This window comes from Phoca vitulina, unplaced genomic scaffold (assembly GCF_004348235.1).
Source record: "Phoca vitulina isolate PV1807 unplaced genomic scaffold, GSC_HSeal_1.0 scaffold10, whole genome shotgun sequence".
Taxonomy (NCBI): Eukaryota; Metazoa; Chordata; class Mammalia; order Carnivora; family Phocidae; genus Phoca; species Phoca vitulina.
In genome coordinates this window covers 486570-504346 of record NW_022589713.1, presented here as the reverse complement: position 1 = coordinate 504346, position 17777 = coordinate 486570, and positions in this window count along the sequence as shown.

Below are 17777 nucleotides of genomic sequence, written 5' to 3'. Positions count from 1 at the left end.
ACTTGTGGTAACTTTTGCTTCTCTCTTGCTGCTCTTAAAATTATCTTTTTATATTTAACCTTTGACATTTTAATTATTATGTATATTTGTATGGACCTCCTTGGGTTCATCTTTTTAGGAACTCTTTGTGTTTCTTGGACATGTATTTCTATCCCTCGGTTAGGGAAGTTTTCAGCTACTATTTCTTTAAATATGTTTTCTACCCCTTTCTTTCTTCTTCTTATGGGATCCCTATAATTCAAATGTTTGTTTGCTTGATATTGTCCAAGAGATCCCTTAATCTATCATCATTTTTAAAATTCTTTTCTCTTTTTGCTGTTCAGCTTGGGTGATTTCCATTACCCTGTCTTCCAGATCATTGATTTGTTCTTTTGCATCCTCTGTTCTGTTGGTTTCCTCTAGTGTGTTATTTATTTCAGTTATTGTATTCTTTAATTTTTTTTGGTTCTTTTTTTATGTTTTCTATCTTTTTATTGAAGGTCTCACTGAGTTCTTTACTCTTCTCTCCAGCCTGGTGAATATCTTTATGATCATTGTTTTAAATTCTTTATCAGACATATTGCTTATCTCCATTTCAATTAATTCTTTTTTTCTGATGTTTTTTCATTTCTTTTGGAGTATACACCTCTGTCTCCCCATTTTGCTTGCCTTTCTGTGTTTGTATGGATTAGGCAGAACAGCTACTCCTTCTAACTTTGAAGGAATGGTCTTGTGTATGGTCGTTCCGTATGTAGACTAGGTAGTTGATGACTTCTGATGGCTGGCTGGAGCTGTGGCTGATGTGGGCTGGTGGTGCTGGGGCTTTCCATGTAGTGGTGCCTGTCAGTACAGCTAAAGCTGAAGTGGGTGCAGGCTCGGGTGTCCTGGGGTTCTATGCACTGAGGGTACCCTTGCAGGACAGCTAAAGCTGAAATAGATGCAAATTGGAGTGTCCTAGGGCACTCTGTGCAAGGAGACCTTGATGGGGAAGCTGGAACTGATGTGGTGTGTGGGCTGGGAGGGCCCTGAGCTTTATATGCAGAGTGTATCCTGGCAGGTGGCTAAAACTAAAGTGTGTGCATGCCAGCAGATACTGGGGCTCTATACACAGAGACCACCTTGACAGAATAGCTGAAGTTGAAGTGTATGTAAACCAGGGTATTTCAGGACTCTCCACATAGAGGTTGCCTTGAAGGGGCAGGTGTCATTGAGGTGGGATTCAGGATGGGAGGTCTTGGGGTGCTCTGGGTAGGAGGCTCCCTGGCAGGACAGCTGAAGCTGAAGTGGTTGTAAGCTGGGTTGTCCTGGGGTTCTCCACAGGGAGAACAGCTGGTGGAACAGCTGAAGCTGAATTGGATGCAAGCTGTGGTGTCCCAAGGTGTTCAGTACAGGGGGTTCCCTGGCTGGATGACTAGAGCCTAGGTTAGTGCTCATGGGAGTGTTCTGGAATGTTCCACACAGGTGGTGCCCTGCTGTTGTGTCTGAAACCGATGTAGGCATGGGTTTGGGGTTCTTGGTGTGCTCTACACAGGGGGCACCGTGGCAGGGTGGCTGGATCTGAAGTAGATGAGCCAAGAGGTTCTGGAGCACTTTACACTGAGGTGCCCTATCAAGCTGTCTGAAGCCAAAGTAGTGTGGTCCTGGAGTGTTCTGGGGTGCTTTGCACCTATGTCACCTTGGCATTAAGGCTGGGCTGTAGTGAGCACTGACTAGGGGTATCCTGGTATGCACCACCCTCTGGTGCCCTTGGTGTGGTGGCTGGGGCTGGTATGGGTTATGGGCCCAGGGCTCACTGCGGCAGCAGGCCAAATAAAGCACCCAGAATGTAGATTGTTCTGTGCTTTCAAGGTCAAGGGGGAGTGTAGACAATGTCTGTCAGCCCCTACCACCCTGAGAGTGTTCCAACAGCTCCCCTTACTGTTTGGTGGGATTCTAGGGCTCTTTTATATGCTAGTTGCTCTTTTAAACTGTGGCTTTTTGAAGAAAAAAAGGAAAAGAAGAAAGAAAAAAATGAAAGCAGAAAAGAAGAAAAAAAAAAGAAAGGAAAAAGAAGAAGAGAGGAAAAACAGGAAGAAAGAAGAGAAAAGAAAAAAACTCTAAGGCTTATTTTCTGTGCCTTAGAGTGACTAGGGCAGGTATGGGCCTTGGGAACCCTGGGCTTGCTAAGATAGTAAGCTGGTTATAGGGACCCAGCCCTGCTCCCATCTGTGCTTTTAAGGTATAGAGAAAAACATGTCACTTTTTTTTTTTTTAAGATTTATTTCTTTGAGAGAAAGAGAGAGAGAGATGGGGAGAGGGGCAGAAGGAGGGGGAGAGAGAGAATCTCAAGCAGATTCCCTGCTGAGCGTGGAGCCAGATGTCGGGCTGGATCCCCTAACCCTAAAATCATGACATGAGCTGAAATTCAAGCGTTGGATGCTTAACCGACTGAGCCACCCAGTGGCCGTGTCACTCTTTAATGCCTCTGGCCCAAAGTGCATTCTTGTAGCTCTTTGGCCCTTTTAAACCCTGTCTTTCTGTGCCTCAGTGCTGCCAGGGCTGGTGTGGGTCTGTGGACCCAGGGTTTGCTGAGGCATCAAGCCAGTTATGATGTCCAAACCCTGCTCCAGTCTGGGCTTTTAAGGTGTAGGGGGAATGTAAACTGGGCTCTCCAGTCCCTCTGACCTGGAGAGGGTTCCGCTGTTCTTCCTGCTACTGTTGTTTGGTGGAATTCTAGTGTTGTCTCTTTTATATGCTAGTTGCTCTTTAAACTGTGATGAGGACAGAAGACTCTGTTTCTGGTTCCTTAGTACTGTCCTTCCCCACTGTAGTTTGCAGCACTGAGGGGTGGGAGTTCCCTTTGTTACCATGTCTTTGTCTCTCTTGCTGTTCTCTTATGCCAGTCTTTCTGTCTTTTGTTGTGCAGGAGCTGTTCAGCCAGCCCTCAGTTCTTCTTCAGGAGGAATTGTTCTATATATAGGTGTAATTTGGTGTGTTCCATCAAGGGAGTTCAGGGTCTTTCTACATTACCACCTTGGACCAGAAACAAATGTATAGAATTGTTGAATCATTATGTTATACACCTGAAACTAATATAACAGTGTATGGTAATTATACTTTAATTAAAAAAAAAGATCTTTCCTAATTCCATATATGAAAAAAATAAAGGTCATTCATTTAGCACATAGTTATTAAGCACTGAATTTATTAATTGAAACAATTAATTCTGTATTTAGTTATTGAGAGCCAACTATGTGCCAAGCACTGACCTACTAGAGGGAATCCTCTCCTAAGAGGATTAACAATCCTGTAATTGGTTAATTCTTTCTAAGTATTTACTGTGTGATTGCCAGGTGTATAGCCCCCTAACTTGCAGCTTTTAAGGTAACTTGCAATTTTTAAAGATAAACTAAAAGTGTGTATGAGTAAAGTGAATATGAAAGAAGTCTTACTGCCAGGTGGGAGTCTTTCCTGGTGGAGAAATTACCTTCTGAACTCTAAAACACTTCAGTCTACAGGTGGGCCATGAGAATTCCCTTAAGAAGACTACGTAGACTTTTAGCTTTGCTTAAATTATGAAGAAAGAATTAGGTAAGAAAAAATTAACCTGTATACAAGATTGTGAGGGAATGTTTAAAACTACTCAAGGCATTTTTGTGTGTCCTTTTATTATTATTTTTTACTGTGTGAAAATATACATAACATAAAAATTATCATTTTAACCATTTTCAGTGTACAGTTCAGTAGCATTAAGTACATTGTCATTGTTGACCATTCATGACCATCATGACCATCCTCCATCTCTAGAACTTTTTCATCTTCCCAAATAAATTTCATATTCATTAAACAAAATCTTCTCATTCCTCCCTTCCTCCAGCCCCTGGCAATTATCATGCTACTTTTTGTTTTTATGAATTTGACTATCCTCATGCTATAGGCTGAAATTTTTGTTGCCCCAAAGTTCATATATTGACGCCTAGTCCCCAGTGTGATGATATTGGGAAGTAGGGCCTTTGGGAGGTGAATTAGATCAAGAAGGTGGAGCCCTCATGAGTGGGATTAGTGCCCTTATAAAAGAGACCCCAGAGAAGGAGCCCTGTGAAGACATGGTAAAAAGACAGCTGTCCATGAACCAGGAAGTGGGATCTCATCAGCTACCAGATCTGCTAGTATGTTGATCTTGGATTTTCCAGCTTTCACAGCTGTGAAAAATAAACATTTGTTTTTTATAGTCTATGGTATTTTTAAAAAAATTTTTTTATTATGTTAGTATGTACGATACAGTACATCATTAGTTTTTTTTTTTTTTTTAAGATTTATTTATTTGAGAGAGAGAGAATGAGAGAGAGCACATGAGAGGGGGGAGGGTCAGAGGGAGAAGCAGACTCCCTGCCGAGCAGGGAGCCTGATGCGGGACTCGATCCAGGGACTCCAGGATCATGACCTGAGCCGAAGGCAGTCGCTTAACCAACTGAGCCACCCAGGCGCCCCATCATTAGTTTTTGATGTAGTGTTCCATGATTCATTATTTGCATATAACACCCAGTGCTCATTACAACACATGCCCTCCTTAATACCCATCACTGGGCTACCTCATCCCCCTGCCCCCTCCCCTCTGAAACCCTCAGATTGTTTCCCGGAGTCCATAGTCTCTCATGGTTCATCTCCCCCTCTGATTTCCCCCCGTTCAGTTTTCCCTTCCTTCCCCTAACGTCCTCCATGCCATTCCTTGTGTTCCACATATGAGTGAAACCATATGATAATTGTCTTTCTCTGCTTGACTTATTTCACTTAGCATAATCTCCTCCAGTTCCATCCATGTCGATGCAAATAGTGGGTATTCATCCTTTCTGATGGCTGAGTAATATTCCACTGTATATATGGACCACATCTTCTTTATCCATTCATCTGTTGAAGGGCATCTCGGCTCCTTCTACAGTTTGGCTATTGTGGACATTGCTGCTATGAACATTGGGGTGCATGTGCTTCTTCTTTTCACTATATCTGTATCTTTGGGGTAATACGGTATTTTGTTATAGTAGCCTGAACTGACTAAGATATCTAGGCACTTCATATAAATGGGATCATACAATATTTGTCTCTTTGTGACTGGCTTATTTCACTTAGCATAATGTCTTCAAGGTTCATTCATGTTGTAGCATGTGTCAGAATTTCCTTTCTTTTTAGGGCCGGATAACATTTCATTGTATGTATGTACATTTTATTTATGCATTTGACATTTAGTTGCTTCTATTTTTTGGCTATTGTGAATAATATTGATGTGAACATGGGTGTTCAAATATCTGTTTGGGGCCCTGCTTTCTGTTCTTTTGGGTAAATACCCAGAAGTGGAATTGCTGGATTGTATTGTAATTCTGTGTTTAATTTTTTGCGTAACCACCATACCGTTTTTCACAGCGGCTGTGTCATTTTACTTTCCCATCAGCAATGTACAAGGATTATAACTTCTCCTTGCCAACATTTGTTATTATTTTTATTTATTTATTTATTTATTTTGCATTTTCTTTTTTTTAAATTAACATATAATGTATTATTTGTTTCAGGGGTACAGGTCTGTGATTCATCATTCTTACACAATTCACAGCGCTCACCATAGTACATACCCTCCCCATTGTCCATCACCCAGCCACCCCATCCCTCCCACCTCCCTCCCCTCCAGCAACCCTCAGTTTGTTTCTTGAGATTAAGAGTCTCTTCTGGTTTGTCTCCTTCTCTGGTTTTGTCTTGTTTCATTTTTCCCTCCCTTCCCCTATGGTCCTCTGTCTTGTTTCTCAAATTCGTCATATCAGTGAGATCATATGATACTTATCTTTCTGACTGACTTATTTTGCTTAGTTTAATACCCTCTAGTTCCATCCACGTTGTTGCAAATGGCAAGATTTCATTTTTTGATGGCTGCATATTCCTGTGTGTGTGTGTGTGTGTGTGTGTATACACACACCACATCTTCTTTATCCATTCATCTGTTCTGCAAAGAAGACATCCAGATGGCCAACAGACACATGAAAAAGTGCTCAACATTACTCGGCATCAGGGAAATATTTTTTGTTATTTTTGATAATAGCCATTTTAATGTGTGTACAGTGGTATCTTATTTTGGTTTTGATTTGTATTTTCCAAATGATTAGTGATATTGAACATCTTTTCATGTGCTTATTGGCCATTTGTATATTTTTTTTGCAGAAACTCTATTCAAGTCCTTTTTTCACTTTTAAATCAGGTTGTTTGGTTTTTTGTTGTTGAGTTATAGAAGTGTTTTATTTATTCTAGATACGAATCCCTTATCAGATATGATTTAAAAATATTTTCTCCCATTCTGTGGGTTGCCATTTCATTTGCACATCTTTCAAGCATCTTTAATATGGCTTAGAAGTATTTATTTACATGGAAGTATCCAACATTCATTGAGGCACAGAGGCAGGAGAAAAGAAGCTTTGCCTTGCACATTCTCATAATCAAGTTGGGAGAGGAGACTAACAAACATGTAATTAGAAAACAATTTAATAGGGAACACCAAGGGCTAAAAGAGCACAAAGAACAATGCTGCATTAAGTGTGAAGTGTTTATATCTATTCACTAAAGATGTTCCCGGAAAAACCTCCACTAGATTTCTCATCCAGGGTATCAACAAATGCCCATATATGGATGACCTATTAGGAAGGTGAGAACCCAGTTTCCTTTTCTAGACTGAACATCTTTCCCTAGATGTCTTGCAGGTATGTCATAATCTTGTTCTGGCCAGTCTGTATATTTTAAAATAAAATGTGTGAATTTTATTTTATCAAAAAGTGTAATAATTCATCAAATTCTGATTGAATTTCTTTTCTTTCTTTTTTTTTTTTTAAAGATTTTATTTACTTATTTGACAGAGGGAGAGACAGCGAGAGAGGGAACACAAGCGGGGGGAGTGGGAGAGGGAGAAGCAGGCTTCCTGCGGAGCAGGGAGCCCGATGCAGGGCTTGATCCCAGGACCCCGGGATCATGACCTGAGCCGAAGGCAGAAGGCAGACGCTTAACGACTGAGCCACCCAGGCGCCCCTGATTGAATTTATTTTTTTTAAAAAAATCACTGAACTTTCACTTGCAAGGTCATTTTTGTACTTAGATGATGCTTAGATAATACAGAATAAAGAAAGAAGTAATTTTGAGTTCATTATGTCACTGTCATATTTTTAAAGTTTGATTGAATATGAAACATTATTCATACATGATATTTAGAATTTCAGCAAAAAGGTTAGTATGAATTACCTACAACTTCGAGTGATCGCTTTTAATATTCTAGGAAGATTTTGATATCGAGTAAATATTTCACTATTTTAAAAGCTGGCAAGAGCTGTTGATTGTACAGAAAACAATATATGTGTCTCCATCATTCTGAAGCTAGACTAAATTTTTAATCTTATCTTTAATTTATTTTAGTCATTGAACATTCATTTTGCTCATCCATTTAATAATTGATTTTGGATAGCATTATTCTTCCAAGGAGACCAAAACAGAGCAGATAAGTCAGATTTTTCCAGTGCATAAGTGCTTTCCTATGAATATATTAGATGTTTGGAATCTATACAAATACCTTCTGTAAGGCTGCTTAGTATTCAGGTGATGATGAAAATGATGACTAACAGTTATGTTTTGTATAGTTTATAAAGCACTTTTGCATATATTATCTCATTTATCCTCATAGAAGATTTGTGAAATGGGTGTTATTGTCATCATTTCTACATTATAAGTGAGGAAATAAACACAGGGAGTTTAAGCAACTTGCTCAAGGTTACTGGACAAGAGCTTGGCTCTAACCTAAGCCTGCTAACTAGAGATTGTGTTCCCTTTCCATCAACTGCCACATCTCCTCTCATCTCTTTTGGTACATGAGTTTACTTTTCTTCAGAGTTTTCTGGAGCCATTACTGATCTGAACAAAATCACTTGTGAGAGCCTTCAAAGGTGTCTCACATGAAGAAGTTGAGCCATGTGATTGACAGGACAAATTTGCTTATTATTGTAGAAGGAATGAATTCTTAATCTGTCAGACGAATTACTTAGTTTCGAGTTTGTAGTCCCATGTTGCCAAATGTTTTCAATGGGAAAGCTCAATAAATCAGGATAATATATTCCTTTGTTTCTCATTCAATTCAAGATTTTCTTACACCATCATCTTTCTTATGAAGGCTGCTTCTAAATTCCCAGAGACTTCCCAGAGACTTTTCAGAGTCGGGCATCTAGGGCAAGTGAGGGAAGCATTAGGTCTGTGGGTTTCGTTTGTCCAGGCTGGCATCTGCTGAACAGTGTATTGGCCCATCTGGTCCCTGAACATCATCTCTTTCTGCCAGCATCTGCTGAGATGTCTGAGCTCCCAGCTGGCTTGTGGTAATCAGCCTCCTTTGGCATCTGCTGTGGTGTCCTTGTTCTTACAATAAGGCTCTTCAGATCTGCTTGCCTTCGATGCCATACCTTCCTGGCTCTTGGCTACAAGGGGCACAGATCTCTTCCTTCAGTTTTGCTCAGAAACTATGAACCCCTGGGTGCTCTCCGTAGACATTGCTATGCTACTGTTCACCAGCCATGCAGTGCATGGGAGCTTCCAGGGCAACTGGAAAAGGTGTTGCCTTACCTATTATTTCCTCCCCTCTCTCCACCATAGGCCGTGTCTGGGGGTGGGCAGTGTGCAAGGGTTTTTCTAAAGAACACTCACCACTGGCCATCTGTCTTGCTTCCCCAAGACTCTCTATTCAATTCTCCAGTCCAAGGATTTAATTTTTAATATATGATTTCCTTGAATATTTAACTCAATTTAATTGTTTCTTAAGTATTAATTACTAATTACTTATTTACTAAATTACTTAATGGATAATTTTCTTTTATCCCCATGCCCTATTCCTTCTTTCTCCTCCTTATATATGGACAACCATTTCAACCTATTTAATGTATAAGTTTTTGTTTGTATATCTTCTTAAAAATGCAATTGTTTTAAGTGCATTCATTTAATTTACATGAATTACTGTTCTTTATATAATAATACATAGTAATAACAATAACATTATAATTAATATTATTAAGATATTACCCTTTATCTATTTTGTCCTCATAGTAGGTAGGTACTGATCGGGAATTGGCACAAGAAGCAGACTGTTTCAATTCTTTTGTGAACATTGGAAAAGTTTTTGCTTATTTGGATAATTGACTCATCTTTAAACAGATGTTGAGGGCTTTGCATTAGCTGGACAATGGTGGAAAAACAAATGCACCCAACTTTCAGCAGTTTCTAGTCATGAGAGTCATGTTGAACCTCTGAGAAAAGCTTCATGGCCTGCCTCAAATCTCATTTCCAGAGGTGAAAGAGAAGACTCATAGGTTGAGATGAGATGCATCACCGCAGTATCTGCAGACCCCTCACTGCAGAGCCCACTGTGAGAGCCCCTTGTATCAGAGCTGCTGCTACTGCCAGGTAAGGAAACCAGCTAGTCCTGGAGTGACTTAATCCTGGCTTATGTGAAAGAAAAATATTCCAGGAATCAGCAAGAAATTAAAAAGGCATATTGTAGATCAAAATTTTTCATCACACTCAAGCTTTATTTATACTAAGCTCCGAACTTGAAATCCTTGCACTTCTGGGTTGAGTGTATTCTCTTTCTGCTGCTGTGAATGACACTCCAAGGCCAGAAGTGAGTGTGGGGCTATTTAAGTGTTATGATGATTAACCATTTTAGCCTAATTTTCTGTCTGCCAATACCATGGGGGTCAACATATGGCTCTTCTGTCTCTGTTAACGTTAACCTTCAGCACAAGGATGGCTAGGCCAGAGAGCCAGAGAGGAAAAATGCCTTTAAAATCCAAACATGTACATACTCACAGCCTCATAAGACAGAGAGATGGGATTGGAAGAGTGTCCATATGGGATCGGGTAATGAAGAGGTGACGAAGAGAGGCAAGAATTGCTATTGCTTCATCTGAAGCCAGTCTAGCTTCAGTCCTCATATCTTGGAAGAAATATTTTTTTCATTCTTTCTTATTCTTGCTTCCTGGGTACTCCCATGCCACCTGACCCTCTGTGCCCCTCCCAGAATTTTGTGTGCCTAAATTCAGAAAGCATTCAAAAACATGTGTAGACCATGCCTTATAAAAAATCGTATTATTCCTTCTCTCCTTCTAGGAGGTTTTACATTGTTATCTTAGGAAATGGGGATATAGAGGGCTTGGTCGGTGGTGATTTGATTTGCATAAAACTCAATCACTTAGACATTTCTGAGATATTATGCTCTGGTAAAAAAGTATAGTCTGGTTGGGAGTGCAGGGTGGTTCCTGTAATATGTTTCTGAATTTCTTGAGAAATTCAATTGCAAGGCCATCTGGTTCAGGGGTTTATGTCCCTGTCTTGAGATAATTGCATTATCTATACATCAGCAGTGATATCCTCCTTAGCTAACTGAGTCATCTCACAATTTCTGAAAATATTTTGATTTGATCTTTACTTTTGATTAAAAGACTAGAGCAATGGAACCCTATAAAAGGATGTTCACAAAAAAGATTGAATATAGTATTTTTTTTTTTTTTTTTGCTTAACTTTTTAAAGTAGAGCTCAGGTGGATTTCTTTTGTTTTTGTTGTTCCTTCCCTTCCCCAGTTAAATCCTGTAGAAAATTTTATTAGAACATAGCAGAAATGTGAACTGGTAAATATTGACTATAGATAAGATGCTAATTAAAGAAATTATGGATGAGGGATGCCTGGGTGGCTCAGTCGGGTAAGCGTCTGCCTTCAGCTCAGGTCATGAGCCCAGGGTCCCAGGGTCCTGGGATCGAGTCCCACATTGGGCTCCTTGCTCAGTGGGAAGCCTGCTTCTCCCTCTGCCTCTGCTGCTCCCCCTGCTTGTGCTCTCTCTCTCTCTCACAAATAAATAAAATAAAATAAATTATAGATGAATGTAGTGATAGGAAAAGGCTAAAGAATGTAAGGGGGTTTGCACCTCAGGCATTCAATGAATTGTGACTAAAAGAAAGACTATGTATGCATGTATGCTGGGGTAACAGAATGAATCACAGTGGACAGACCTGGATAAAGGAGAAAAAGTAACAGGCATAGGTGAATGAGGAAAAGACCATTAGGGAGCGGAGTGAAAATGAGGAGAGGTTAATATGAGAAGCTTGAGCCTAAAACATAAGGGAAAAACACCTTCAGATTATAATATAATGAAAATTTCAATTCAGTGTTTGTAATTAAAAACATTAATGTAACAAAAAGGGATGAAAAAGGAATGAACTTGAGAAGGAAATCAACTAGAATAAGTAACCATAGTGATAGGCCTAGTTATTATTTATTTTTTATTGGAAACATTGCTATGGGCCTAGTTGATGTGAAAACCAGTAACCCAGAGTCTAATGCCATTGTATCCGATTAGCAGTTTTTTAGTCATCTTAAAGAAAGAAAACCTGAAGTGCAAATGAACATGATCCAGAATAGGCTGGAACTATGAACTGAATTGGAAACCGAATGAGAAATCTGATTGGTTGAAATGAAAAAGCAGGTTCCTCATCTGTTTTTCTCAAGAAGTTTCAAATTTGGCATGAGAAATGCGGGTAGTGTCTGGATAAATTGTTTTTGTAATGTTTTTGAGTTCTGTTCTCCCACAGTTTCAGAGTTTTATTTCTCCTCCTCCGCTACCCGTCCATTTTGACTTTTAAGTTTTGCAACCGTTTTCCATAAATATAAAATTTTTAGCAATTCCTTTTCTAGGATTTTATGTTATTGACAAACTAGCACATGTAGGCAAACATGTTTGTCTAACCTTGCAGCATTATCTGTAATAGGAAAAGAAAGAAACATGTAAATGTCCATCCATCTGAGTAAAAGGGTAATATTTAGAAAATTATTACTGTGTTTTTCTCTTTCTTCTTTTTGAACCCATGAGCATCTGCAGTTAGTCTGAGAAGCTCATCAGCCTGGGAAGGGAGAATAATCAGTTTCTGACATGCAAAGTAGGATTGTACAGCAAGGTGATAGCCTGGAAAGTCAGGCAATTGTCTGAAGAGGATTTTGCAAATATCACTATTTCTCTCCTTTGACATAGGAAGCAACCAGAGATGATCTCCTGCCTATGACAGCAAAGTGATAGGGCTTTACCCCATATCTTTAATGGTAGAAGGAGCAAGGGAAATCAGAGAAAAGCCTGACCATTTTCTACCCTGGGAGATTTAGGGAAGAAGAGAGAAAGGAAGGAAGTCAGTGGAATAAAAGATATGTATTCCAGTGTTCCCCCTTCCTGATTTTTGCAGATGGGGAGTGGAACATTCTGTAAGGGAGTTTAACGCTGAGGTGAAAGGGTGCTCTGCTTCTGCATCCCAGGTAGGATCTAGAGAGACCTCCTGTGGGCTATGCCCTCATGCACCTGGGTGAGGCCACATTACTTTGATAGCACATCTTCAGATTCTACATGGTTCCAGCAAACAGGGCCAAAAGAATTGAAGTTTTGTTTTGTTTTTTAAAGAATCCTTTAGTGAAAGCAAACAGGGTTTGGTGCTGTTATTCTTATCTAAAAGCATTGTGCCCTGTGGCAATGAAGCTGAACTTGGGTAACTGACCACTGATGTGAAATTTCAGAAAGAAACAGCAACTCTCCAATCCTTCTTAGTGACTGCCAAGGCCTTTTACTTATAATTAAAAGGATTATCAAAGAGATATAAATAAAGTACCTTCCTTTATCATTTGGGATGAGGTGGGGTGGGGTGTACAGTAGTGATTCCAAAACATTTGGACTGTTAATCCTTTTCTCAGCTTCGGTTTGTCCTGAAGACAGCTGCCCTTAGCTAGCACTCCTCCCCACTCCAGCAGGCTGCACTGACATTGTTCTGTGTCAGGGGAATGAAGATAAGTCACCACTTAGAACATTCCAGCTATTTAGAGCATCACCATTCTGAGTAACTAAAAGGTTTACACTTAGATATAAATGGTGGTTTATCTTCATTTTTTTCTGCTGTGGGATGGTACCGGCACGCAGGCCCAACAGCAGCTGCTCTCCAAATGCATGTACCCAGGAGTCTTTGAGAGCTGGGCTCAGTGCCCAAAAAAGTACAAGCATGAAAAATGAAAATACACACTGAAGAACGTTGGGCAGAAAACAACCCTGGCTTGGAATTAATGAGCCCCAGAAAATCCCTTTCTTAACAGAAAAAATTCATGTCTACTGTGTCTAGAGGTCAATTTTGTTTTAAAATAAAATTCTGATTCATTTTAAGGAGGGCTTAGAGATATTTATGATATGCATGATACTTCTCAGTCTGGTGGCAAATTCTGATTCCTTATTCCTTCTCTTTTTTTCTTATTTTTAATCAAATTCTGGAAATAGAGGAAAAGCACCTCTCTCTCCTTTCACCCTGAGTTAAAATAGAAGTTTAAATGTATATACATACACATATATGTAAAACATATATATATGTTTTGAAGTAAGCACTTCATTGACAAATAGATGGAGATTCTTTTGCAGATTTCCCATTATCTAGTTCTGTGACCTTGAGCAAGCCACTTAATCTCTATGGCCTTCAGTTGCCTCACCTGAGAAGTGGGCATGGGTTTCGATGAATTTACTCCAAGGTTCCTTCTAGCCCTAAGAAGCTCTGGATCCAGGCACATGCCCCACATCCCCTTTCTATGACCTTCTCCACCCTCTGAGGTGCCATCTTATCTTTCCAGACATTCAGTAATCTTAGGCTTGGAGCCTGCCCAGACTCCTACCTTTCTACTTCCATAGTTTTTTATGTTCCCTGCCCGCTCCCTTCCCACCTGATCTCTGAAGAAGCCAGAAAGCATCGTAGTGTGCAAGACTCCTGATAGCATTAACACAGAACTATTTCACTTTCCTTCATTGCAGATTTTGCCATGGTCACCAGCTATAATCCTCAGTTTTTGTGGCTATGTACTTGATTAATGCCTCCCTCCTTCATAGATAGTAAGCCTCATGTGGGCAGACAGCATGTGTCTTTAGCTTGCCCTGGCCCTGCATCCCTAGTGCCCAGCACAGTGTCTGGTACACAGTTGTTTTCCAGTATATATTTGTTTGAATAAATGAATGGGTCCTGTTCAGGCAGCACATCTTAAATCACATTTAGCAGGCAGCATAAGGGTGGACCTTATTGGAATCCTTGTTTGTTTATATAGGTCAATCCTGAACTGCTGTCTAAAGTAGCTACCAGCTTCTCTCCCTCCCATCCACCTCCATCAGCCTACCCTCCATCAACCTACCCAACCCACCAATGGACTTTTCCCCATTCTTTTATCCTACCTTATTTCATTTCCATCACTTAATACTACCTGAATTTATTTATTCCTAGCTTTATTATCTGTCTCTTCTACTATAATATAAGATTTGTAAGGGCCAGGAACTGTCTTCACCTTATTCAGGTTGTATCTTTAACATCTTAAGAATAGCACCAGCACATAGTAGGCTTCTAAAAAAAAATTTTTTTTTTTTTTTTTGCTAAATGAATGAAAAATAACTTACTGTTTGTAGCTCATTCAAATGACATGGACAGATTAGTTCACTATCCATTAGAAACCTCTGCCTTGCAGTGTCCCTGGCTGTTACCAGGTACTCTTCTTCTCCCTGCTGTCAAGAGCATATTGGCTTGTCATATTATTGCCATGTCCCCTACAAGGCCCAGAGCAGAAGCCATGTTCTTACATGACAGTTCAGAATAGAGCATCTTAACTTGCTTTACCCTCTTTGCCTTTATTTTAAATTTTCCACAACTCTGAAAAGAAAGAGAACAAGAGTGTACTAACTTGTGTACAAGAGTGTACTAACTTGAACAGAGTGTACTAACTCCTCAATCTAATAATGTTTCCTTCACTAGGCAGGCAGGCATGCGTGGTACCCAGGTCTCTCTGGTGAATGAGAAACATCTGCTCTAACTAAGCCTGATGTCTTGCAAAACACTCAAGGCTCCTAGTGGCTTTTAGCACAGTACCCAGGGTACCTTCCCTGCCTGCTGTTACTGTTGCCTATTTGGTGGTTGCATTTTTCTTTCTTTGTGCCTTTGGGTGTGTGTTTTTTTGTTGTTATCTACAGAACCTCTGAGCTTTATTGTAAAAGCCAAAAGAGGAATTGGAATAACAGATGTTTTTGTTTTGCTGTATAGAGGAGAATTAATGACTTCCTTGTTCAATAAAGGTCATTTTCATACTGTTAAATATCTTGCTTAATTATGTTTGAAATCGAAAGTGTATGTGTTGAGAGGAGGGCAGAGGCACTGGGGATGGGGCAGGGCCAGTGGAACATTTGAAATCTTTTCTAAAGGAAAGACTTCCTGGCTTCTAAAGATATCATAAACACATTTCGTCATGCTTCTTATAAATTCTCATGTTTGTCTGTGTAGCAGGCACAAATGAATTTAAATTTAGCCCAAAGTGGCTCAGTGGTTGACCCATGCTGCTCCCTAAAGTTTGAAAAAAAGTCCTAAATGTTGGGCAAATAAGACAATAGATTAGGAAAAAGAAAATGCTTATGTTGTAAACTGTTTCTCTACAAATTCTCCAATGAGTTTGATAGAATTAGAAGTCATGTAGCACTGACTGCTTTTCTTATTACGTTGGCCTGTGGTACTGGCTTTCTAGTTAAAGGAAGCTTTAGTTTGGAAGAACATTCCATTTATAAAGTATAGTTAATTTTTATGAATGCTTAACTTTTTAAAAAATGGGTTATTTTTCTTAACAATAAAGTGAATATTGGAAACAGTTTCTCACTAATTTGATGTGGATTTCATGAAAAAGGCATTGTTTCTGTATACAATGTACTAACTCCTTAAAGAAAAAAAAATCTATTGTTTACATGTTTGCTCACTTGTGCTGTATTGGAATAATACCATATAAATTATTCCTACCAAAGATGTGCTGTTTTATATGACTTCATTGTTAGCCTTCTCCTTCAGATTCCTTCTATAGCTAATTTAGCAAAACTGCATTTAAATCAGTCCCCAATGAGAGGACCTGGAGTTCACATTTTTGCTTTTAATAGACACATTAGTCTTCCTACATGGTAAGATTTCATAAATGGCTTCTTCTTCTTTTCTTGGGAGATAGCTATTATATATCACTCAGTGCATCTCTGGCCTTACCTTAGGGAATTTACAGGGGTTGTCATTGCTTTGGCTTCAGCTGAAACACAAGATGTTTTAAATTAGATCTTGTATTTGTGTTCAGGATTGATAAAACTCTTCTTGTACATTTTAACAAGAGTTCTGTAAAGGTTATGTTGGCTAAGCTAATTTGAATAACCAAATATTACTTTAATATTTAGTTATTTGAAGGTTGCATTATCCCCACTCCCAGTAAGGAGACTACTGGCAGGATTATTTACATATTGGCATTGGGGCATAAAAGCTATGGGAAGCCATGAGTTGGGTATTATCCTGCTAGGTGAGAAGCTATGGTAGATTTTTAAACATTACACAGTGTAATTCACGTTCATATTAGAAATACAGATAATACAAATTAATAAAAATGAGAAAAAAGATCATTCATAATCCTTCCATCCAGAAATAACTACTGTTAAAATGTTGTGTATATCCTTTTTATGCTTTTTAAAAATGTTTGTCTTTTTTTTTTTAAACACAAAAATGGAATCCTCTGATTAGTTAGTAAAGGGTGCTCAATTAAAAATATCTATCCTTTATCTATTGCTTAATAAATAACCCTTGCCTTGTGCCACATAACACGTAGTGTTTACAAAGAGAAAACAATGTGGACACCACCCTAAGTCATTAGCTCCCCAAGTGACTGGTTTGAGATGGATTAGAAGAGCACATGGAAGCCCCACAGGGCCTTCAGAAAAGAGAGCAATATCACGTGAAAGCTGCCTCAGTGAAGCCTTTAGTTCAAATGAAAACAAAAAATCCCAATTATGCATGTTCAGTTAGTCACAAAACAGAACTGGAACATTTGCATGAAGACTCATACACAAAATGGGGGAATAGACATTACATCTTGCCATTTGTCAGGAACTAGAAAGGGTCTGATATTTGATCCTATTTGCAAGCTAATAAGTTAGCCTACTGCAGCTTCATGGATGTTGCCAGAAGACACAGGTTGCCCAGATCAGAAGCAAAGGACTTTATTACTCATGGCACAACCAGAAGCATGAGTTTCATGTTCATGTCAGTTTCCCTTGTCCCTGCAGTCTCATGACATGACACAGAGAGGCCCAGGTGGGTGTCACCTATAAATATCAGGCACCTTTTTTGGTTTGTACACAGTGGTGTCTCACAAAATTATGCTTCAGTCCCTTTCTCTATACATCTTCACACACATGTTCCCCCCTAGTAGTATTGTCCCTACCCTAATAAAATTTTCTGCATTAGTAGAGTTTTCCCTAAAAAAAATGTTTTAAAATGCAGTTGCTACTTTTCAAAACAGCCACCAGTTTTGAAGGAGAGCTTACCTAAACATCAGTGAAGGCAAACAAAACTGGGCAAGTTCTTTTTCTGTTAAAAAAGAATGTGCTATGTATCTGGGCCTCCTGCTGAGTTTAGGGGCCTATTTCAGGCCTCACTTGGGGGGAGAATCAGTGATTAGATTACTACTTAACAGGATACCAGATCATTAAGTCTCAGAGGAGACCTGGGTATTTTACATTTTAGGCTAACTGCTCCTTTTACGACTTCAGATGGCATCTAATTTGGAGAATAAACACCTTTGTAATTAGCTTAGAAACATGGAAAGGTATTTGAGGTTTGCACCTTTGTTATCAGGATTGGCTCTGCTAGCCACAATAAGTTTTAAAACCCTGAAGGTAAAGCCTGTATATATTTAGAAA